Source organism: Heterocephalus glaber, unplaced genomic scaffold (genome assembly GCF_053883595.1).
Source record: "Heterocephalus glaber isolate CG9 unplaced genomic scaffold, H.glaber_assembly_v1.0 deba00001523, whole genome shotgun sequence".
Taxonomy (NCBI): domain Eukaryota; kingdom Metazoa; phylum Chordata; class Mammalia; order Rodentia; family Bathyergidae; genus Heterocephalus; species Heterocephalus glaber.
In genome coordinates, this window is record NW_028258327.1 from 3,412,987 (window position 1) to 3,437,847 (window position 24,861).

The 24,861-nt window shown below is 34.0% G+C and overlaps 1 pseudogene; it reads left to right on the forward strand.

Moving 5' to 3' along the window:
* Window positions 1–24,474, forward strand: part of LOC101696464 (TATA-binding protein-associated factor 2N pseudogene) — a 42,427-nt pseudogene extending 17,953 nt beyond the window's left edge.
* Window positions 24,475–24,861: the final 387 nt, after the last annotated feature.

Sequence of the window (24,861 nt, forward strand, 5' to 3'; positions counted from 1 at the left end):
GGAGCACAATTTCTCCTGTTATCTGAGAAATTATTTCTGATTTCATTTTTTCCAGATCCCCTTTTGTTGCCAGTTCAGTGGGTCCAGGTGGTTGAGTATCAGAGTGTTCCCTCTCATTTCCCTTTGGATTTGCTGTAGGTGATCTGGAAGTCTGGTTTTGAGACTTGTTTACATGTTTTCTCATTTTGACTGGGGCGGACGGCTGTTAGCGCCTGCATGGATTACCTCCTCTGAGCTGGGTGAGGTGCGACAGGGGCCAGGAGCAGCAGTAGGGATGGTGGCCCAAAAGCCCTTTCCTCTGGGCTGGGAGCAGCGGGAGGGATGGTGACCAGGAAGCCCCTTCCTCTGGACCAGGAGCAGTAGGACAATGGCTCAGAAGCCCCTATCTCTGGGCCAGGAACAGTGGGACTCAGTACCTTGGTCTGGTGGTCTGGTGTCCTCTGCGTCTTTGCAGTGTGGAATCAGGTGGCTGCTTGTCTGCAGTGGGGTGATTCGGTGTCTTCTGCCTGACTCAGGACCTCGATAGGGTTTGCACAGACCTGCCTGTCTGCAGTGGGCTGATTCGGCGTGTCTTTACAGGGTTTTGAAGGAACTAAGTCTGAACACAACATATGCAAAACAAGAATAAAATGTACTTTTAACAAAGGACAGTGCATCATAAGAGAAAAGAAATTTGCAAAAATTTCAAAACATACAACTTAAAATTAAGACACTTTTGAAACAAAAGTTAAAACAAAGGCCAGAATTTATGAAACAAAACCAGAATCTATGAAGCAAGAACCAGAATTTATGAAACAAAAATTACAATCTATGCAGCAAAGAGACCAGTGTTAGAACCTATGGAAGAAAACTCTTACCTCAGACCAGTAATCTTGATGGAAGGCCTCCAAAATGCTATAGGGGAAAGAGATGAAACTGACACCTGCTAGGTATCTGAAACGCAAGTTCATGTTCTCTAAAATTGAAGAACGAATCCTAGGAACAACAGAGGTTAAGAGTAAGAAAATTTATTGAGAGAAAGAAAGTTCTGTCTAAGAGAGATAGAAGGGGAACTGGAAAGTTGGTTGCCCTACTCTCAACTTCTATGAGATCAGTTCATTTAGATTCCACCAATGAGTTTAGTATTTTCTCATAATGTTTGATGATACAGCAATCATACTCTTAATATTTACTCAACAGAATTGAAAACAAGTGTCTAAACAGACTCTTGTGCTTCAGTGTTCTTAGTAGCATTATTCACAGTGACCAAAAATGGAAAAACAAATTTCCATCTATTGAACCAAAAATTTATATACTCATGCAACACAATATTGTTTAATCATAAAGCTAAGTACTGAAACACGGTACAACATTGTAGCATCTTGAAACCATCATGCTAAGTAAAATAAACCACACAAGAGGTCTCATATTGTTTTATTCCATTTATATAAAATATCCAGAATAGACAAATCTATAAAGACAGAAAATGAACTGGTGGTTAAAAAGGCTGTAGAATGGAGGAATAAGTGTGACTTTTTATTTGATTTGTTTATTTTCTGGTAGTACAAATGCTCTGAAATTAGTGGTTATGATTATATTGCCTTGCAACTATATTAGTCTTTAAGCTAAATAAAACAAATAAAATGATAAATACATGTAGAAAAATCTGTCCTCTTTGCAGTATAAAGTGATATATAAATATTCATTTTATTACTTTCATTTGGTCATGAAAAGTTACTAATTCTGTAGGAAAATTCATAAATCTAATGAAAAACAATGCAGAATGAGTACAGAGAGGTAGTGAATGACTGAAGAGATCTAGAAGAGATAGAATCAAATTAATTGAATGTGGTGACTGATGCAGTTTCCCCACATGTTTCTTATTGCAGTATAGTGGCTCAGGATGCACTTCATTAAGATTTTAAACACAAGGGTAGCAAAATTCTGTAATGTAATCCTGATGTCACTGTCAGACAGATAAAGTTGAATATTACATCAAAAATAAAACTGGATCAGGGATTAGAGATATACAAACAGAATAGACAAGCATATTGCTTACAAATGAATCCAAGGAATTGGAGTAGATTTCGTAAAGAAACTGAAAGGAAAGTGGCTTATGACAGAGATCTGAGGACACCAACTGTTCTGACATAAGCAGAAGAATGAAAAATCAGAAGTGCTATCATGAAAGCCAAGGAAAAGTAATCTTCCAAGGAGAAAATAGAATTACAGAAAACCTCCCTGTTTACTTCAATAAGTACATTTTTGTTGTAAAATATTTAAATAATATTGTTGGGTGTAGCTCACTTACACTTCTGGAAAAGGAAATAGGGTCAGCCTAATTTAGAGAAAATATATTTTTAGATTTCATTCCATTCAAAATGTACTCACTACCAAGTGGTAACACAGGCAAATACACACATTTATTTATTTATAATATGATTCAAATTTCTTAGAATGATCACCCCTTGTGTATAAGTGTATAAATAGGCATGTATGAGTGTGTGGACATATACAACTAAGTGGCAGAACTAGAATATGAACTTAAGATTTTGATTGGAGAGCCTGAGCTAAAAAGCATTATACAATACTTATACAGACTCAAATGTGTAGGGTTTTAAAAAAAATTATTGACTTCTTCTCCTGTCCAGTCAAAGGCAATCACATGTAAGAATCACTGCATCTGGCTTCACATATCTTATTAATGGGAATGTGTATAACATTTATTTAAGTCTGAATCTTGGTAACAGAGCAGCTGTTCTTGGGTAGCAGGTATAGAGTAGTTTCTAAGGCATTGGTAGGCTGGCTATTTCCAGAGTTAGATTTGAAGAACCAAGAACCCTGAGCTGAGTAGGTACCTATCACAACATGCCTATGCAGGATTATTAATTTTACAATTCCTGGGGAGGACAAAAGCTACAGAGATCAAAACTTTAGGAAGTCATACAGGAAAATTTACCTCTGCATTGTTTTTCTGTGTTTAATGTGGCAGTTTCAAAACAGAGCCTAAGAACATTTAAAATTTGCTTTCACATTGCTTATTGTATTGTTCTAAAATTATGTCCTCACACTTTAGGGTTAGCGGGACTGCCATGGATTTGTAATGGTGTTCTAAACTTTCTGATGACAATTCTGTTTTTGTCAATTTTTCATTTTACTTCTAATGGGTTTTGCTTTATACATTTCATGAAAGGTAATTTGTCAGTGAAAATGTTTATGATCATTGCAGGCTTTTGTGGATTTGTATCTTTTCATCAATATAAAGCTTTTTTTTTTTCTGTAGCAGTACATTCACTTTGCTTTCCCCTTTATTCTGTCTTACACTAATTTTACCACACGTATTTTTTTTATAACATTGGTTTGATAAATCTTAATTTGCCATCTTCCTTTTAGCCTTTCTTTGAAGTTTTGTTTCTGTTTGGAAGCTCTTTAACAGTTTATTGCTGAGAGTTGTTATTATGCACTGTGTTAAAATAGCATTTAAAAAGAATGCATATATTTTTAACATTTCTTCATATATTTTATGCTGCTTATTTTTTGTACAGTCTTCTAGTGCAGAAGCTTATACTTCTAGAGCATATTTTCAATTTATGTTTATGTTTTAATTTTGTTATAAATGCATATTTTTTGCTCTTAATTTTTTTGCCATGAACTCTAAATCTAAATTGTTAAGTTACTTATTTCCAAGTTTAAAAAATATAATCTTAAAATTATACTTAATTATTATCACAATGATGGAAAAGTATTTCTGTGAATGTCGTTTTTGTAAATGTGTGTTTAAGAAGTATTCCATGTCTTAAGTAAGCCTACCAATTCTTGTTGATCTAGATTGAAATTTAGAATGTGGTATTTAGAATCAATTATAATCAGTTAACCAAATTTTGAGATTTTCCATATGATATTTAAATTGAGACAATCTCAAAATTCTTAGGATTCTAATTATGCAGTGAATAATGAATTATCCTTTCAGTGACCTTCAACTAATTTATCCTGCAAAATATATTGTTTCTTTACTTCATTCTGATCTCAGGATGCATTACTTTCTATTGTTTTCACATTACAACAATTAAATTACTGGGCCTATAATTTCCAAGTGTATAATTATATATATATTTTCTCTTTGATTTATATTCAAATTTGAAATAATTGTCATAATTTCAAATCCTAGGATTTTTTTTCATTCTTAAACATTTCAGCTGTTAATAGTCTCATAAATATTTGAGATTTCAGAGAAGGTTGAAAGTAGTTAAATTTTGACTTTATTATTAATAGCCCAAAATTTTCATGGATGCTTATATTTTTCCTTATATTTCACAATGTCACAGGGTTGTTCATATTTATAATTCAACTTCGAATAATTTTCCATAAATATAATAGCAATTTGAATTGTAAGGCCAATCTATCATTAATTTTTCTTTATCATTAAAATTACCTTAAATCATTTGCTTGAGCTCCAACAACATGGTATATTATTTAGAAATTCCCTTTTACTCATAGGCTGATCATTTGAATATTTTTCTATGCTTTTAAAATGTTCTCTTTTCTACATTATCTAAGTATAGATTTCATTAGAAGACTCATGTCCCCCACAGATCTCTTATCTTCTCTTAAATGTTCTCATTAATTTTTAAAATATGGTAATTGGATCTTTCTTCTGGTGATCTTTTCACATTTTAAATTGTTCCTTCTTTCTAATGATGACACACTATACATTTTTTATGGGGAATGTAGTAACACATTCTAACTTTTTTCAGCATATTATTCTATATATCAAAAAGAAGCAGCAGCCTTGATTCCTTGGGGCTTTAAATTAGATTTTTAAAAATACATGTCATATTTTTTCTGAATATGTCTTAAAATAATGAATCAGGACTTCCATTTATCATATTTTAATTGGCTAGGATATTGAACTAATTCTTCTCAGACAAAAAACTTAGAAGTGTAGGTAAAATATATGTTAAAAGATTCTGAAATTTTTCAAATACAGGTTGGTAACTTGTATCAGACAAAAATATAAGTAGAAACATAGAAATAAAGAGTAAATCAGAATTGAAGCCCTTCAGTCCTTAGGATAATTGCAAAATCTAGGGAACATGAGCATATGTTTTAAAGATCTCAAGGAATATTGAGAAATGAAAATGAAACACATACAATGGGGGCATGAGGTGATCCAGAAATAAATCTGATCTTTCCTAAACACATGCACGGTTAAATAAAGAAATTGCCTTGTGGTAAGTTTATACTGAAGTTAATAATAATCCTTGTAGAACTACAAGTCTGAGATAGTCCTCCCACAGATTTGTAAAAACAATTCACATTAGTTTTTTGTCTATAAAACTTCAAGCATTGACCTTAACTGGGCCAGAAATTCAATGTCCCTTTTGGCAACAAGTAGAAATCATTTCTTGAGAATTGTATCTGTATCCTAGACAACAGAATTCCCAGAAACTGCTGCAAGTCTGCTAAACAAGCAGTTTTTAAAAAGTAATTGTGCAAAAACATGAGTAATGTGCTATAAGTATGAAAAAGCATAAAACATAGACACAAATATTAACTGACAGACTGTCCCATTGATCATATATCTAACAATATTAAGCTAGCATGAATAAATAGAAGAGAGTAAAATTTGAAAATGAAATAGCAAAAACAGGTTTTTAATGAATATTTAGAAAAATAAAATAGTTCAGAAATTAAACATCAAATCAAGAAACTTCTGCTTCCAATCATAGCTGGTAATGGACAGTCATACTCACTGAAGATTAACAAATAAAAACTGTAAACAAACTGAAGATATCAAAGAGGAAACAATATAGAGCTGTGTTTTCCAAGAGATAAGAATTAACTGGCAAGAATTATTCTCACATTTTTTTCCCCAAGAAACTTTGTATAATGAGGCCAGAGGGTGTAATATAAGCAGGAAAAATACTGTATCACCAAATTGATTGAGATTGGTAATCTGGATGGTAAAGGCCACTGGAATTTGAGGGAAAGGATATCAGAAGGAGAGAGTGACTCAGATAAAGAGCTCTGTATGTCAACCAAACATTAAGATTTTGTGTAGACAATGATCTGAAAATATGTATGGTGGAATTGCATAAGACTTGGAAAAATACAATAGTGGGGCAATACATTCTAGCCACTCACTAGAGATTTGTAAGCTAAACATTTTTCAGGACTCTCACAAGGTAACAATTTGGCAGTGGCGAGATATATCGACTAACTGACTAGTTCTGGACAGACTTCTAATATATAATCTTACACATTAGTAGTTCTAGAATAATAACTGCTCTCTGTTGTTTCATAAATATAAATATAAATATAAATTAATTAGCAAGCCACTAAACATATGCTACAATGATTTAAAAAGACAATAAAATAGAGAAAGTAAACAATGTAGTACATGCAATGCATAACATCAAAATGTAGTACATCCAATGCATAGCACCAAATCAGAAATACAAAGTTACAGGTTAATGTGACTGGTAAATAACAGAAAAATTAAATCATAAGAAATGAAGAGAGATAATTAAATTATTATAAACTAACTTTGAAACAGCTGTTCTGGATTATTTAAAGATGAAAAGAAAAGGAAAATTTATGATGAAAGGAAATAGAAAATATAAAAACATTAAGTGATAGTTAAAAACAAGAAATGAAAAACACATTGTATTTGTTTACAAAAAGTAAAAGGTGGCATAAGAGAAGATCATGAAGATGTTACAATAAAAATTATCCAAACTGAAACATGCAAAGAAACAAAAAGACTGAAAAAGAAATTAATGGAGATTCAGGGACTTGTTAGAATAAACCAAGCAATAAAGGAAAGGTGTAATTGAAATGCAGGAAGACAGGTGTGTGGAAAAGGTATTTGAAGATATATTAGCCAAAATAATTCCACGTTTAAAGAAAACTACTGTACTCCACATATCTAAGTTGCTAAGAAGCATTCAAAAAGAATGAATATAACGAAAATCAGAGCAATATATATTATACATGTACTGTGATTTAAGTGCTGAAAACCTATCATAAAGTGAAAATACAAATCATCAGAGGGAAGGAAAGACATATTGTACTTAAAACTGGAGTAGTACAGAACAGCATAATCTGAAATAAAACTGTTTATGCTCAGTGATAAAAGCACCTTTCTGATAGTGTTTTGTGCTAATTTGGTCAAGAGTTAAGTTGGCTTGTTCTTTATGCTTTCCACAGAATAGAACAAAGGAAGTAATTATGTTAAGATTATGTATCAATTAAATAGTACAGGAGTAAACATTAAAGAAAATTAATCTGAATTTGATTCTTGCAAAAGATCAATTAGGTTAGCAAATGTGTTGCTGAATTTACCAACAATAGAAAAGTAAAAATTAAAAAAATGATATTGTGAATAAACGTGGAGGTATGCTTATAAAACCTACATATATTATAATGAAGTAGTGTGTAACTCTATGACAAAAATACTACTTATATTAAATGCCCAAACACCTTCAAATACCCAAATCACCAAGAAATTGAGATTACAACCCATCCTTATAGGTTCTAAAGTGAGTTTTAATTTTCCATCCCTGATGTTTTTAAATTGTTTCTTTTTCCTGATTCATTGGCTAGAGGTTTATAGATTGTACTGATCCTCTCAAAGTAAACTGTTTTTATTCCAAAATCTCAGTTGCCCATGAACTAGCACAAACAATCAACAAGTGGAATCTCTTCTTATTAAAAAGCTTCTGCACAGCAAGAGAAACCAGCAACAGTGTGAAGAGACAACCTACAATGTGGGAAAAAATTTTCACTTGCTGTTCCTCAGACAAAGGTCTATTATCTAGAATCTATAAAGAACTTAAAAAAGATCAGACCTCCCAAATTTAAAGACCCAATTCAAAAATGGGCATCTGAAATGAACAAAGAAGTAGAAATAGCAAATAAACATCAAAAAATGTCCAGGATCATTGGTAATTCGAGACATGCAAATGCAAACAACTCTGAGATTCCATCTCACCCCAGAAAGAATGGCTGCCTTCATGAAATCAACCAATAACAAATGCTGGTGGGGCTGTGGGGAAAGAGGAACCCTACTCCACTTTTGGAGGGAGTGCAGACTGGTACAAACACTGTAGATATCAAAATGGAGATGTTTTGTTTATTCCACTGGTTTTCCTTGAAATTTGACCATTTTTTTCATTGATTTTTATTTTTTTCATTGGTTGCGTCCTTATATTTGTCCCAGATCAAATTTGTTGTATTTAATTTTCTTTTTTTAAATTAATTTTATTGGTACATTTTAGGTATACAATATAATGAGATTCATCATAGGAAATTTGCATCTTTGCAGCATCTCTCGTGATACTTATTTTTTTCCCCATTCCCCTGCCCTGCCTTCAACCCCTCCACCCCTCCCTATTTACAAAGACTTTGTTTCCATTTTTGTTTTTCTCATACTAATTTCATTCTCTTCTTTCTTTCCCCCTACCCATCCCACTTCCCCTTCCTCTTTGACCTTTTCTTCCTATTTCACATTATCTATTATACCTCTTAGTCCTTATTTGCACTTTCAATTTCTCAAATTAGAGAAACTATTTGGTATTTACACGTGTATCCTAGTTATTTCACTTAAGAGTATCGCCTCAATGTGGATCCATTCAATTATAAATGTCTCTAATTTCTCATTTTTTAATGGCTTAGTAGTATCCCATTTTATTAAAAAAAAACAACACATTTTCTTCATCCAGTCTCCATTTGATGGGCAATTAGGCTGCTTCCAAGTTTTAGCTATTACAAATTGTGCTGCTATGAACATGGGTGCACATATATCACTGTGCTATGATTCTTTTAATTCTGTGGGGAAGATACCCAGCAGGGAAATAGCTGGGTCCAATGGGTTTTGTTCATAAAATCTTTTCCTACACCAGTGTTTTCAAGAGTTCTATCTAACCTAAGTTCCACCTGGTTCAGCATTTCTATTTTAATATATAGATCTTTAATCCATTTTGATTTTAATTTAGTGCATAGTGAGAGATATAGGTCTAATTTTAATCTTTGGCAAGTTGAAACCCAATTTTTCCAGCACCATTTATCAAAGAGGCTATTTTTCCTCCAGTTGAGGGTGTTTGGCTACTTTGTTGAAGATGAGGTGGCTGAGTGTGTCTGGAGTTGTTTCTGCATCTTCTAATTTGTTCCACTGGTCCTCATTTTTGTTTCTTTGCCAGTACCATGCTGTTTTTATCATAGTAACTTTGTAGTATAGTTTCAAGTTGGGGGTTGTGATACCACTTGCCATGTATCTGTTGCCTAGAATTGCTTTTGCTATTCTAGGTTCCTTCTGGTTCCAAATGAATTTATGGATTGTTTTCTCCAGGTCTGTGAAGTATGCTGCTGGGGTTTCAATTGGGATCGCATTGAATTATATAGTAGTTTTGGAAGTATGGCCATTTCCAGTATGTTGATTCTTCCTACCCAGGAGCAAGGGATGTCTTTCCGTTATCTGATATTGTCTTCAATTCCTATGCTGTCATTGTGTCTCATAGATTCTGATATGTTGTGTTGTCATTGTCATTTAATTGTAGGAACTGTCTGACTTTTTCTTTAATTTCCTCTGTGCCCCTTTGGTTATTCAGAAATGTGTTGTTAAGTTTCCATGTGTTTATGAAATTCTTGCAGTTTCTTTTGCTATTGATCTCCAATTTCATCACACTATGGTCTGATAATATACAGAGAATAACTTCAATTCCTTTGCACCTAGTCAAATGTGTTCTATGAGCAAGTATGTGGTCTATTTTGGAGAATGACCCATGTGCAGCTGAAAAGCATATGTATTCTGATTTTGTGGGTGGAACACTCTGTAAACATCTGTTAAGTTCATTTGTTCAAGGGTTCCATTGATTTCTAGTTTTTCATTGCTTATTTTTTGTCTGGTTGATCCGTCTATTTGTGACAATGGGTATTGAGGTCCCCCACTTCTATTGTATTAGTGATTATTTGATTTTTCATGTCCATTAGTATTTGTTTTATATAGTTCAGCACACTAGTGTTTGGTGCATATATATTAATGATTGTCATCTCTTTCTCTTGGATTGTTCCCTTTACAAGGATGTAGTGTCCTTTGACTCTCTTAATCAGTGTTGGTTTGAAATCCACTTGATCTGCAAAGCGGATAGCTACTCCTGCTTTTTTTTGGGTTCTTGTCACATGAAGTATTATTTCCCACCCTTTAACTTTCAGTCTATGAATTTCTGTTTGAATTAAGTGTGTTTCTTGAATGCAGCATATTGTTGCATCTTGCTTCTTGACCCATTCTGCCAGTCTATTTCCTTTGATTAGTGAATTGAGACTATTAATATTGATGGTTATAACTGATATGTATTGAGTTATCATTGTCATGACTTTTTCTTTTTGTTGGATTCTCCCCCTTTGCATTTAATTTCTTGTCATTCCCAATGGATTCATTCTACTGGGCTTCCTGGGGTTGTGATCTTCATTGTCTTTTCCTAGTATATAGTCTAAAATGTTTTGGAGCTCTGGTTTGATATTCATGAATTTCTTAAGGTGCTCTTTATCATGAAAGTCTTATTTCTGCATCAATTTTGAAAAATAGTTTTTCAGGGTACATCAATCTGCATTGGAAGCTGTTTTCCTTTAGTGCTTGAAACACATCACTACAAGCTCTTCTTGCCTTAATGCTTTAGACTGAGATGTCAGCTCTGATTCTGATAGGTTTTCCTTTGTATTTGATTTTTTTTTTTCTCTAACTGCTTGTAGAATTTTGTTCTTCTGTTGGGTTTCTGGAATCTTAACTATTATATGCCTGTATGTAGATTTTTTTTTTTGATCAAGGCTTGTTGGAGTCCTATATGCCTCACTTATCTGTATGTCAATTTCTTTCCCCCTGGTTGGGAAGTTTTCTGCCATCACTTCTGTGAATAGTTTTTTGTATGTCTTCTGTAGTCTCTCCTGTTTCTTCATTGACTAATCAGTCTGTTATTCTTCTTTGCATTGTCTAGCAGCTGCTGGATTTCTCATGGTCCCTTACTACTTCAAAGAAATTTTTGTTTTCCTGGTCACTAATTGCAATCTTCTCTTCTATATCTGAAATTCTGTCCTCACATTGGCTCATTCTGCCTTGTAAGCTTTGAATGGAGTTTTTAATCTCCTGGAAATCTGTTTTATGGATTCCATTTGTTTCCTATGTTGGGATTCCATCATGTTCCTCAGCTTATCTGTCTTTTTATCTGTGTCCTCTCTAGATTTATTAATCATGTCTTGCACTATAGGCATAATCTCTGGTGTTATCTGAGAAATTTCTGATTTCATTTTTTCCAGATCCTCTTTTGTTGCCAGTTCAGGGATTCCATGTGGTTGAGTATCAGATTATTCCATCTTGTTTCCCTTTGGGGTTGCTTTAGGTGGTCTGAAAGTCTGGTTTTGAGACTTATTTATGTGTCTTTTCATTTCAAAGTCTGTGTGTGTGGGGAGTTGTGTGTGCTGCTGGGGCCCTCATAGCTCACCTCCTTGTTGCTGGGGGTGGTTGTATGGCAGTCCAGAAGGCTCCTCCTGAGAGGTGAGTTCAGCTCTTCTCCTCAGCACTGGGGTCAGTGGTATGGCAGCCTGGAAGGCTGACCTCCTCTTTGGTGCTGTGGACAGCTATGGTCCTCAGCATTGGGGGCCTCAGCAGAACTCGTATAGTGATGTGATGTTAAATAATTGTTGCCTTCCTGAAATGTAGCCAAAGGGCAGACACAACTCCCACAATTCCATGCAGCTGCAGGGACCCAGAAATGAGTTTTCAATAGGCTTGCAACTTTTATTGTATTTTGGCAAGTTATCTTGAATTATGAAAGAATTTTATCTGAATTTTTGATTTCCTGATTCTCCTTATTGTTTTCTGTTCATAAAAGAAATGTCACTCCTTATTCTAAATTGAACGACCTGTTGCCATGTTTTTAGTATTCAAAATAGCTAACACATAAGAAATTTAAAGTAGAGTTCTATAATTTCTTGAAGTTCCTAGTCATTTCAGTTCTGCTCCTGTGGTCTATGATATCTTTTAAGAATAATTTTATGTTAGCCACAACTGGGATCTAGGAGATATTTCAGTCCATCATGGCCTTTTCCTATTAATCCAGAGATTGTCTCACAAAACTGGAGAAGTGGAAGGTAAGGCGCCAAACCAGGTTTTTGTAGGCTACCAACCTGAAACCTCAGCCTGTAAAATGGTAGTAACCCAGTTTTTTTTGTTTGTTTTTTTTGGTACTGGGGATTGAACTTGAGTCCTTGTGCTTGCGGGGCATGTGGCAGAACCACTGAGCTATTTTACTTTCTTAAGATGGAAGTTGGCAGCTCGCTCCTGTTTCCAATTTGAAGTTGTTATTGCTGTAATTTCTTGTCTCAGAATCTGATCTAAAGGAGCATCTTCACATTAAGACATGCCCTTCAGCAAAAGGAAAGAACAAGACACCTGGTGGAAACATTAAAAAATATTTTTAGAGCATCTGCATTTGTCTCTACTCATGGTACAGTGTCCAAAGTAAATTGTGAGGCCAAGCTAACTCTATGTTAATGGGAGGAAGCAATGCATACCTCTTACTGGTGATACTCTAAATCAAATAGCTGAGAATATAAAATCCTTTAAAGGAAGCATGAAGAATGAATGAAGCATAATTCCAAAATTTTATTAAACTGCTTTCATCATGTCAAGGGCACAATTTCAGCATCAATGGGAGCATTGAGGTGCATTTTTTCATAATGTTTCTATACAATTTGTGACTGTTGCTTATTATCTTCTATTTACAACTGTGTTTTCATGTCTTTCTGGTTCCGTAATGCTTAAAATACTAATGTCTGTACAGCATATCCATAACTTTTCCTTAACATGAGCACTGTTTGTTCCTTTATTTATGATTCTTTTCTCACATTGTGCAACATTATTATAGGTATTATTTTGTTTTTGTGAATCTAGAGTATATTTTTAAATATCTAGATTTTTTCAATTATTGAAAACTTATGGAAAAAATGCATGTTGAATATAGAGTTCTTAAAAATTAAGACAGCCCACAAATATGCACAACAAAACAGACATTTATATAAACTAAAATCTTATCATCTTCTGATACAGTAATCTTCATTCTATATGCAGGTCAGTTTGCTTAATTATAATTTTATTAATAATTTAACATATAGATTCTTTAACAACCTCACACTATGTGTAGCTTAATTGATTTTTATATTAATATTTATAAAAATGATTAATTTGGCTGGTTTTCTTTTCTTTATATATGCAAAACTTGTATTTCTTTTTGTCAGATTTTTAATTAGAAAAGTAGCATAAACTCATTGGTAATATGTAAATATCACTAAGATTCTGAAAATATTGGTAGTCCATGAAAAATTTGATAGAGATTTTCTTCACTAATGAAATATATCAAAAATGTTGAAAAACATTTCATACTAAAAATAATTTCAGAGTAGTAAAATTTTGTAAGCCTCTAGATTCATGTTATAACTTTATAAACAGAAAGTCTGAGTGAAAGCAGCTCTTCTTTTTCTCACAATCCATTTTACTTCATTTTAATATCACTGAGTCATGAGTATTTTTCCTAATAGATGAAGTGATGGGCAGAAGTCTGAGAAAATATCACAAAAGCATAAAGACTAAAATCCTTAGGCAAAGGTGAAGAGAAATAGAAAAGGCCAGTAAAATTTGCCAATCAAGAGATCTATATTACATTCAAGAGAAGAGCCGAAGATCATAGGTATTAAATACATCTGTCTGTGAATGGGTTATAACCTGGTACTTATTGTTGTAAACATCATAGGAGAGCAAACACAGAACAGATACCCAAAGGTTACATTTCTTATTATGTAATCAACTCCTAAACCTAATGAAAAATGCTTAAAAAGTTTTAGGATTATAGAAAGTGGACAAATAATATGGGTAATTTAAATAGAAAGGACAGAGGATAGTATGGGAAAATATTTGAAGAAATAATTACCAAACATTTCTAAATTGTATGTAACAAAAAATTTCAGCTACATAATACTATATTAAATTCAGTATGAAGGTTCATGACTGTAATTACAGCAACTAAGGGAGCTGAAGCAGAAAGCACTCAAATTCAAGGCAATTTAAACACTTAGGAAAATTTTGTCTCAAAATACAGGTTAGGTATGTAGCTCAATGTGAAGGTCCTGGGTTCAATCCCCAATACCGCCCCCATACAAACACACATATGGGAGTGATACTAAATGAACACCAGAGTAAACACAAGGATGGTCATGTCATAGAGGGGGAAAGAAAAGGGACAAGAAAAGAAAAAGAGAGTGGAAGGAAAAAAATGGAAACAAAGCTTTTGTAAATAAGGAGGGGAAGAAGGGTTGAAGGGAGGGGGAAAGGAATGGGAAAAAAAGAAGCAAGATCTATCACGTATAGGCATAATTTTCCTATGGTGAATGTTATCATTATGTATTATCTAAATGTACCAATAAAATAAAATTTGAAAAAGTAAGACATAATTCTATAAACAAAAAGGAAATATAGGCCCAGGGATTTAGCTCAGTGGTGCCACCACCTGCCTTGCAAGTGCAAGGTCCTGAGTTAGATCCCTGGTATCAAAAAAAAAAAAAAAAAAAAAAAGCAAAAGAACAGGGAATAATATACAAAACATGTAATTAACTCTTACAAATCACTACTAAAAAGGCAAAATATTGAATAGACATATTGCAAAAGATGATATCATAGGACAGATAAAGTAAATCCAAAGATGTTAAGCACTATCTTTAGTCATCCAACTGCAAATTAAAACAACAGTGAATGTTCTACAACATAGAAATCTGGGACAAGTACTTCTAACAAAATTTTAAAAATAATCAAATATTGTTAAATGAGGTGCAAAATTACAATGTTTTCTGAAGTCACCACAAATCTGAATTTATTTAGTGTAATCAATACATATAATCCAAGAGGACCTCTGAGTTTAGTATAAGATGTAAGCATTTGCTTACCTGGGACCGATACCAAACACTGTGTAAGCTGGTTAGGAAACAGATGTTGCTTCCTCCTTACCACATTATTGCTTCTATCCTTACCACAAAGTAATATAAGTGGATTTTGAGGTGTGTGATCCTTACAGGCCACCATAAGAACCGCAGAAGCCAAATTCTGATTTTACCAATTACCTTGCCATTAGCATAATGAAATACATGAAACATCCATTTTTAAATAGACCGGGTTTGTTTACACTCATGGTTTGAATGATCCAAGACCCCCAGGAGCCCCACAGCTTTGGGTCTCTGGGAACGGTGGTATAGAAGGGCAGAAGTGTGCAGTAAAACAAATTTCTTACTTCATGAGCCAGAAAGTAAAGTGAGACTATAGAAAGCCACTGTGATAAAAACAGCATGGTACTGGCAAAAAAAAAAAAAAACCAGACCCAAGGATCAGTGGAATAGATTAGAAGATGCAGAAACAACTCCAGACATACTCAGCTACCTCATCTTTGACAAAGGAGCCAACCATCCCCACTGGAGGGAAGACAGCCTATTTAATAAATGGAGTTGGAAAAACTGGATTTCAGCTTGACAAAGATTAAAACTAGACTCCTATCTTTCACCATGCACTAAACTTAAATCAAACTGGATTAAAGATGTAAATATTAAAACAGAAACACTAAACTTGCTGGAAGATAAGTTAGGTAGAACTCTCAAAGACCTTGGAATAGGGAAATACTTTATGAACAAATCCTCAGTAGCATGGGAACTAGAACAAAGAATTAAGACTCATCTTATTAAAAAGCTTCTACACTGCAAGAGAAACCACCAACAGAGCTAAGAGACAACCTAAATGTGGGAAAAAAATTTTACTAGCTGTTACTCAGACAAAGGTCTAGTATCTAGAATATATAAGGAACTAAAAAAAAAAAAAGCAGATCCCACAAATATAAAGACCCAACTCAAAAATGGGCATCTGAAATGAACAGACATTTCTCAGACAAAGAAGTAGAAATAGCAAATAAATACATGAAAAAATGTTCAACATCACTGGTCATTTAAGAGACGCAAATGAAAACAACACTGAGATTCCACCTCACCCCAGAAAGAATGGCTGCCTTCACGAAATCAACCAATAACAAATGCTGGGGGGGCTATGGGGAAAGAGGAACCCTGCTCCACTGCTGGTGGGAGTGTAGACTGGTGCAACCACTGTGGAAATCAGTATGGAAATACCTCAAAGAACTAGGACAGGAAGTCCCATTTGACCCAGCTATTCCCCTGTTGGGTATCTTCCCCAAAGAATTAAAAGAATCATACCACAGTGACATATGCTCCACCTATGTTTATAGAGGCACAGTTTGTAATAGCTAAAGCTTGGAAATAGCCCAAGTGCCCATCAACTGGAGACTGGATAAAAAAGATGTTTTTTTTTTTTTTTTTTTTTTTTTAATAAAATGGAGTACTACTTAGCCATAAATAATGAGAACTAGAGGCATTTATAGCTAAGTAGATGCACACTGAGGCCATACTCTTAAGTGAAATAAATAGGACACACATGTGTAAATACTGAATAGTTTCTCTGGTGTGAAAAACTAAAAGTGTAAATAAGGGTCAAAATGTATAATTGATATGGTGAAATAGGAAGAAAAGTTCTAGAGGGTTAGCAGAAGTGGGAGGGGTAGGGAAAAGGAAAGAAGGGAAAAGAAAAAATATGAGAAAAGGAAAAAAAAATGGAAACAAAGTCTTTGTAAATAGGGAATGGTGGCGGGGTTGAAGGGAGGGCAGTGAGATGGGGAAAAAATAAGAACCAAGATACATCATGTAAAGATACAAGATCCCAATGATGAATGTCATCATATCATATACCTAAAATGTACCAATAAACTTAATGGAAAGAAAAAGAAAGTGAGACTGGATGGTGCTGTTTTCCTACAATCCTTTTCATGGGTGCACCTCCAATGACCAAAAATCCCTCCTAATTCTACCCCATCTCCTAAAGCTCTACAATATCTTTCTATAGTTCCATCCTAGGGACCAATTATCTAAATCATCTAAATCACAGCGTTTATGTATTCATAATCATATAGACCCAGCCCCTTTCATGCTAATATCTAGCAAAAGAGTCTCACTCTTTTCCAGATATGAATGGTGTATAATTAAGTCTAAACAAAATATCTGGCTTTACATAAAAATATATGTTAATTGAAAATCAGTAAAGACAATAATCATAAAGAATAAGAACAGAACATATTAGACACAGAAAAAAGCAAGGAAAGAAAAAAAAAAGCAAGTAATCAAGAGAAAGACCATTCAACAGAACCAAACTCAGATATTTTAATAATAATATTTTTTATGAAAAAGTTTTTGATTCTAAGTGTTGTTTAAAATTATACAAAAATTTTAAAACATTTTGATGTTTTACAGATTTCTTCAATTGATCTATATCCTTGTTTTTACATTTACTGCAAAATATTTAATGACCTAACATATGGCCAATTATTGTTCTATATGTACTTGAAAAGAATGTGTATTCTTCTCTTTAATGTACTGTGAATTAATTAAGTCAATTTGAATCAGTTAGTTCTGCCTTCATTTTTTTAAATTGCTAACAGATAATTATTGAATATTCAATTTTTTCTGAAGTGTAAACTTTTAAAATTATCCCACTGTTTTTGTTCATGTTATATACCAAGACTCTATATTAGAACACTTTATATGAGAAGTATGTCTTTCTGATGGGTTTTCCTTTTATCATTATGAAATATCATTCTATGTCTTTGGAATGATCCTTTTCTAGAACTTCCTTTTTCTGATATTAATAAAGTTATACCAGCTTAGTCATTATTAATATTTATGGTATAATTATATATTTAATCTTTTTACTTTTAAGCTGTTGATAGAAACATCATTTAGGTTTTGCTTGTTTGTATTTTTGTTCTTAAGAAATGATATTTAGTTTGGCTTGATTTGTTGAAGGATTCTTTTACTGTATGTAGAATTCTAGATACATTTTTTTTCAGCATTTAAAAACACAATTCAGTTTTCTGATGGAAATCAGTAATCATTGTTACCTTTTGTTTTTAGCACGTGATGTTGTTGGGGACTAGGTTATGTAACTCAGACCTCACAGTCTACAGGTCAGTATTATCTTGCTTTGGGAACAGGGGAGTATGTGGAAGGCTGCATGCCCTGTGGCTATGGGTGGAAAGCCCATAACCTGGCACTCCTGAGGCAAGACATCATCTGGCGATGACAGCTGTCCATATATGGGCATTTGAGTGTAGAGAAAATCTAGTTTCTCATTAATTTAATCTTTATCCACCCATTCTATATAGTTCCTGTTCCATGAAATATGTGCTACCTGCCCCCCCTCCCCATGCACTTCTCACTGGCTAGTAAAAGTGGACCAACTACTGAGTTTTATTCCAGTCTCTCCACTAGAGGCAGGCCTCCCTCTTTATGGTTCTCCCTTTATATCTTGAAAATTGTCTCTGTCTCTTTCCTTTTATTTCTTGTTGTTCACCCCAAAAGATAGCTGAGGGTCTGATCAGCCCTCAGGATAATGTTCTTGAATTTTAAATCATTTTATGATGTTTGTTCTATTATTGTTTTTCAGCAATTTGATAGTAATGTTCTTGTGGTTTTATTTTTGCTTATTCTATTTGGGTTTTATTAATTTACAAGTATGTGTTAATTTATCATTTTTTAAATTTGAAAAATTTGCAACATTAACTTTCCAATGATTTTTGCTATTTAGTCACTATATACTCCTCTCATCAAACTTTATTTTCATTGTAATAGAATTTGGTACTAGATATTTGATCTCTAGATAGTCAACTATTCATTTTTTATTTTGTCTTTTTTTTCTATGTTTCAGCCCTAAAACTACATATCGATGATTTTTATAAAATGTGTTTCTTAAAAAAGACATTCCTTTAACTGATTCTATGATTTTCTTAATATCTGCATTTAAAAAATCTTATCTTTCTATTGATAATAATTTTCTTGCTTCTTTGCATGCTTAATTATTTGTTATTGGATTGTGGGCCTTATGAATTTTATGTTATTCAGTGCTGAGGTTTTTCTTCTTCTTTTTTAAAGACTGTACAAACTTACTCTTGTAGGCCACATCGTTAGTCAGCTTGATCCTTTTTGTTTGCTTTTAAGTTTTGTTTGGACAGGTCTTTATAGTTAGCTACACTATTATCTGTTTTGTATTCCTTTCAGGATCTCTATTGGACTTCCCAAATTACTGTACACTGCTGCTCACAGAACATGAAAATTCTTCAGCTTTGGGTGAACTATTCCCATTGCTCTTCTTATACATTCTTAGTTGTATTTTGTTCAGCCTGTGAACTGTCACTTGATGTACATGTAATTTATCATTCATTTACAGACTCAATGGTCAATGGAGACCATAAACAAGTTTCTGAATTTTCTTTTCTTTGAACCTCCCTGCTCTGCAGTACTGTGTCACACAAATTACATACATTTAAACTCCTCAAATTCCTATTTCAATTGCCTTAATTCAATTATCAGGTAAGGTTCTTCCACCACAGTCCAGGATGAGTCTTCAAATGTAATTCGAGGGAAATCTGGGGCTCCCCTTATTTCTTCATTTTATTTTTCTCAGAAAATGTAGTTGGGTATTGTGTTATCTGTTCTCTGAAGACAGCTAACACATATAATTTTTCTAGACTCTAATTTTTTTATGTGAGAGGGAAAATCTAGTCCCAATTACTTCATTACAACTGGTTATAAATTCTGCATTATTATTTAAAAAATATTATCTTCAAAATTTTTATTCCAAGTCACTACTTGAATGTAAAGAACTTAATATTTTGAACCAATGTTTTAAGATTCAAATGATTTGAGAAAACGGCTTAGATACATATTGTCCTTTATTATGGTTACTATGTTGTACTTCATCTGTAATAGATGTAATGACACTGTTTTAAGTATAGTTTACCTGATTCTTATAAATAATTGGTACAATTTTCAAGTCTGTAGTTTTATTTTCTGCTTCCTGAGTTTCAATGAGTCCACATTTCCTGGCCTAATACTCTATGTTTAGAAAATCACTGGGGAATGTAGATTATGAGCTTGCCAGCATTGAGATGGGATGTTCACAGTTTCTTTATCTGATGAACACAATATATATTTAAAAATTGCTCTGATTTTTGCTTGTTAGATATACCTTCCCTTATTTTCCAGCACTGTTGTGCATATAAAAGCTTATCTTATATTCCTTTTGCAATGGGGGTTTTAGAGATAATCTAAAATTTGGGGCTTTTGCCTCTAACCAGAAATAAAAGCTTTCTGAATGTTTATTAACTGATAAAATCAACAAATGCTCATAAAATGTAAGCATCAGGAATAGAATTAGTAGTAAATGCATGTTAAAATCAAAATCCACAATTAGTATCCAAAATTTATATCATTTATCAAATATGTGTTCAGCCTGGAATTTCATAGAAGAAAGTACAGTCTCAGTAGAATTTGACAATGTGCAATTTAAAATAATTTAAGGGACAAATATCCCTATTAAATTAGCAAAACATAATAAAATGTAATACCATATATTGCCTTTTCAGGTACATGTAAGTTGTATGTCTCTCATGACACTTTAAATTTGTTATGTATTTCTTCCTAGCTTTAAATTTGACAAAAATGCTAACAAAATCATCTATGTACTTTAAAACTACAATTTTCCTTTAGGAATATTCTCTCAGGTAATCATATTTCAAGAAAAATTTTAAAGTAATTTAAACAAATCTTTTATGGTCTTACTACTATTATAAAATAGTCAGAAATGAATGAAACACCTAATAGGAGTACAATTTCTATGTAATATGTGCCTTGTATCAAAAGATAAAAATGTTTACAGGAAATGCAAATTAATGTGAAAGTATGTGTACCAAATGATGTTAAAGCTCTGGTATATCTACATAAATATTACAATATTCCCTTTCTGTGTTGGAGACAAGTAATCCGTGGCCCATATTCAAAATATCCATCAATTTATATGTTTTCTTAAATTTAAAATTTGATGTTATTTTCCACTAATCTTACTATAAAGAATTTTGTATGCAGAAAGTTGTATTTCTTTTAAACAAATTTTGTTTCTGATTTTAATATCTACCCTTTAAACAAAGCAACCTTCAGATTTTAAAGGAAATATTTTTGCAACAATTTTCTGTTTCATGTTTATTGTTTTTAAATTTTAAAAAATATTTCAGAGAAAAACAAAAATGATACTTGAAAAAATGTCATGGAAGAGATAGAGAGTGTGTGAATCATAATAATTTACCACACTGAGCTGCTATGTAAGGGAGTCACTGTGGTGTGTCAGATATAATAGACTTTCTCTTGCAATTACCATCATTTTCCCCAATTTCTGATTATTTGCAAAACAATAACCATTTGGCAGTGGTTAATTGTTTCTCTTCAAACATTTGACACATTCTTCATTACTTTTAGTGGATGTGAGTCTTTTACTAAACTACAATTATAATTAAGACTGATGAAATCATTAGACTTGTTGTAAACATTCAGTTTACCCAAATAGATTTTGGCAACATTTTAAAGGTCTTCTGTCAGGTTCATTCAATGTTTAATTATTTGTTGTTGATGTTGAATTTCAGCATGATTGTTGTCATTTGTCATTATGGTGTATTGGAGTAAGTCAACTAATTTTATTTATAATATCTCTCAGCCACTTTCATTAAAAAATAGCAAATATTGATTTTTCAGTGTGTTAATTTATCTCTTCTCCTATTATTAATAGAGGGTGCCAAGAAGTACAGTGATTCTCTTCACTTACTGATTAAATGAGTAGGTAGTTAGCTGCAAAACGTAGGCCCTGACTTCAAGGGCATTATATTCTACTGTGGTGACATTGTCATATATACCTAGTGCCATGAAAAAATTTTAGAGAATGTCTAAATCCCAATCACGCTGAGGGTTCCTGCAATATGTTTTACTTTTCTGACTTTTTAGCATGAGTGCTGTGAGAATAGATCAGAAGTTTGTTTTGTTTGGAAGGTTCAATGGCACTTAGTCTGATTTCTGTAAGGATTTCAGAAGAAGAAGAGTATGGAAACTTACTAGGCAATGCTCCTTCTTTTAAAAATATACATAGTGAGGAAACTGTTGCAGCTTTCCCTTCAGAGCCAGTTCTCCTAAAAACGCTTTTCACATGAGCAGACTAGCATGTTTTATGTCTGCTATCCACATTCTGCGATTGAAACAATGAAAGGCTTTGTTCTATAGATTTTGAAGCAAAAAATTAAAATTGATGCTGTACACAGTTCCATTCTGCTTCCCTCCAATCCTATGGATAATTGTTGAATGCTGTACTTTTCACTCTACCCTCAGTCAATGTGTGGATCTTTACATTTCTTAAAATATGTTATAATCTGGGATGAAATTGGCTTCGTTTCAGTGAGCATGTGATCAGTTTTAAAAGTAAAAGTAAAATTAAAGACATTACGTAAAATAGTTTAAAATCTCTTTGAATGGTTAATTCTTCCAAAATACTGTGCTTGAAATAATGTTGATATTCTATAATTGTTTAAAGTTTTTTCAAGGTGTGTTAACAGGGAAATTAAATTATTTTGTAAAAAATTATAGGGACAGACAGTTTAAAATAAGCATTTATAGTCAGCCCACCCGTCTTCTCTCAGAACAGCTCCGGCCGCCTCCTCGCCTGGCTCACTTATTCCTTGTTCTCCGCAGGGGCCTCCGTACCTCAGCCCTTAGTCACGTCGGATTCTGGAAGTTACGGTCAGTCTGGGGCTGAGCAGCAAAGTTGTTCTTCCTATGGAAATCAAGGCAACCAAGGCTATGGAAAAGCACCACAAAGCTATTCTGGCTATGGAGAAACAACTGATTCTTCATATGGGCAGGACTATAGCAGTTACTCCAGTTATAGACAGAGCCAATCAGGTTATACACAGTCTTACGGTGGTTATGAGAATCAAAAGCAGAGCTCACATAGCCAGCAGTCGTATTATAACCAGGGACAACAACACACAGAATCATCAGGAGGCCAAGGTGGAAGAGCACATTCATATAACCAATCAAACTATGGTCAGCAAGATTCGTATGACCAGCAGTCAGGGTATGATCAGCATCAAAGCTCGTAAGATGATCAATCAAATTATGATCAGCGCATGATTCCTATAATCAAAGCCAGAAGTCCTATCATTCACAAAGGGAAAATTACAGTCATCATACAAAAGATGACCATTGTGATGTGAATAGGTATGGAGAAGATAATAGACGATATGGTGGGTCACAGGGAGGAGGTAGAGGGCATGGGAGATATGACAAGGATGAAAGAGGTCCTATGACAGGATTAAGTGGTGGTGACTGTGGTGGCTTCAAAAATTTTGGTGGTCACAGGGATTATGGACCCAGAGCAAATGCTGATTCAGAATCTGATAATTCAGAAAACAGCACAATCTTTGTGCAAGGACTTGGGGAGGGTGTATCTACAGATCAAGTGGGAGAGTTCTTTAAACAAATAGGAATTATGAAGACAAACAAGAAAACTGGAAAACCAACGATAAATCTTTACACAGACAAAGACACAGGGAAGCCAAAAGTGGAGGCAAGAGTGTTATTTGATGACCCTCCTTCAGCTAAGGCAGCCATTGACTGGTTTGATGGAAAATAATTCCATGACAACATCATTAAAGTGTCCTTTACCACTCGAAGACCTCAATTCATGGGAGGAAGTGGAAGTGGAGGTGGGGGGCGAGGCCGTGGAGGCTATAGAGGCTTGGAAGCTTTCAGGGGAGAGGCGGAGACCCCCAAAACGGGGACTGGGTTGGTTTGCCCTAATCCGTCATGTGGACATATGAACTTTGCTCGAAGAAATTCCTGTAATCAGTGCAATGAGCCTAGACCAGAGGGCTCCCGTCCCTCAGGAGGAGATTTCTGGGGGAGAGGCTACGGAGGAGAGAGGGGCTACAGAGTTTGTGGGGGCAGAGGGGGAGACCAAAGAGGCTAGGGAGGAGACAGAAGTGGGGGTGGCTATGGTGGGGACAGAAGTGGTGGCTTTGGTGGGGACCGAGGAGGAGGCTATGGAGGAGATCGAGGTGGCTGTGGTGGAGACCGAGGATGATATGGTGGAGACTGAGGAGGATATGGAGGAGAACGAAGTAGAGGGGGGTATGGAGGAAACCGTGGTGGTGGTAGCAGTGGAGGCTGGATGGAGACCGAAGTAGAGGCTATGGAAGAGACTGAGGTGGCTATGGAGGCAAAATGGGAGGCAGAAATGACTACAGAAACGATTAGTGCAATCCACCATACTGGTGACTGTTTTGAATGTTCCTTTGTCTCTTACATGATCCACAGTGAAATTGCCAGAGTTTTGCCTGCTGCTTTCCTCGTGGCCTCTTCTTGGGTAGTGAAATTAAGTGACATTTGGATTTTTATTTGAGTGGGAGGGCTGGGACAGTTTTTCTTTTAGAAATGTCGTTGAAATTTCACTTTTTAGTTTCCAACCTTCTTCCCAACCCTTGAAGCAAAGTACATTGCTAAATATTTCCAAAATGGAAAGTGTTTTGTAATACTGCAATAAAGGCTGCTTGTTTTTGTGGAAAAAAATAAGCATTTATATAGCTTATTAGTATCTATTCCTTTTTAAATTAAGATGAAGTAATTTAACCCTATTGTGGATTATGGAGCTGTGGATGCACAACTGTAGCTATATTTTAAGGTCATTGAGAGACTTTTGGGTAAAAATAGAATAGCTATTTCCATCCTAAAGCAATTAACATAGTGCTCCAGGGATAAGATACTGGCCAGGGTATTAAATTCCCTTAAATATCTCCAGTGTGCAATCTTGCTTGGAAATCTCTTTGGTAAAAATACTAGTTCATAGATTGGCCACAGATA